Below are 1,215 nucleotides of genomic sequence, written 5' to 3'. Positions count from 1 at the left end.
CTGCCGGGTAGAGCGCTGGGGCCTTAGCTGCGCGCGCATCTCTGGCAGAGGGACGACCCCCCCCCCCCCCCCCCCCCCCCCCCCCCCCCCGGGCGCCCGTGGTTTGGCACAGATTTGGGGTGACTGTCACTCAACCGCAGAGGGCGGCGTGGCGTGGAGCGAGAATCTGCATAGATGTGGTTCTGGCTCCCATCGCACAGACCTTTCCCTGGGCTCAGCTAGGCCTGAGAGCGAGTCTGGCAGACGTATAGTACTTAGCATGGGCAGGAGAAGAGGAAAATATGTAAAACCATAGTCAACTTAAAAAAAAAAAAAGTCCAGAGGCATTATTTGACAAAGAAAGTGTGATCCTGGCCCTGACTCTTAGCTGTGTGTTGTTCTGGAGAGATTGACCTCAGGCATGAATTTGTGATTTCAGTCCTCAGGATCAGAGAGACAAAGGCATTTGCTCATCAATACTTGAAGTGACCTTTTTAAATTCACTTGGAATTTATAGCTATAGAAGTAAATTGTACTAATTGAAAGATATTGTATAGACACGTTCTCTCATATTTATATTGCTCCCCAATGGTCAGGCTACCAATACAGCAATTTTAAATTCTACAGAACTTTTTGTCAGTCTTTCAAGCTGTCTCTTTCCACCGTCCTACGTCTCGAGGGATGACTTTCATGACAAGCTTGTATTTAAAAATTTTCATCTCTACATTTTTAAATTAAATTTCATCTCTTCATTTCACTTGTTAGCATAAGTGTGGGGTGTTATTTTACCTTTTCCCTGGCTAGAGGTATGTTTAACTACCATACTTAATGATTTAATTTGGCCTAATAACTTGACTATGGAGATGAAAAAAGAAACTGAAAAGAATACCGTCAAAGAGATGGCATTAAAGACACCTGTACGTGAATTATCATGGACTGCTTTTTCTGTTGCCTTTCCAAATACCCAGGTGTTCATAACATGGAATGAGGCATAATTCTGGCCTCTTGATTCTTGCAAGGCAAGAAACAAACCGAATGAACAAAACTCCTATACTCCTATGTATATGAAAATATATATGTGTGTTTATCAGTTTGTTTATATATATATATGCATGTATATAAAACAATTGCATAAATGTCCTTGTTAAAATAGATAATGGAAATATGCTATATTTACTTTGTGGTCTAGGAAAATTAACATTTGTATAGTTTATTTGCAAAAATTTACTTTGTCTA

The sequence above is a fragment of the Arvicola amphibius genome, chromosome 10 (genome assembly GCF_903992535.2).
Source record: "Arvicola amphibius chromosome 10, mArvAmp1.2, whole genome shotgun sequence".
NCBI classification, from domain to species: domain Eukaryota; kingdom Metazoa; phylum Chordata; class Mammalia; order Rodentia; family Cricetidae; genus Arvicola; species Arvicola amphibius.
This window is presented reverse-complemented; position numbering follows the sequence as displayed.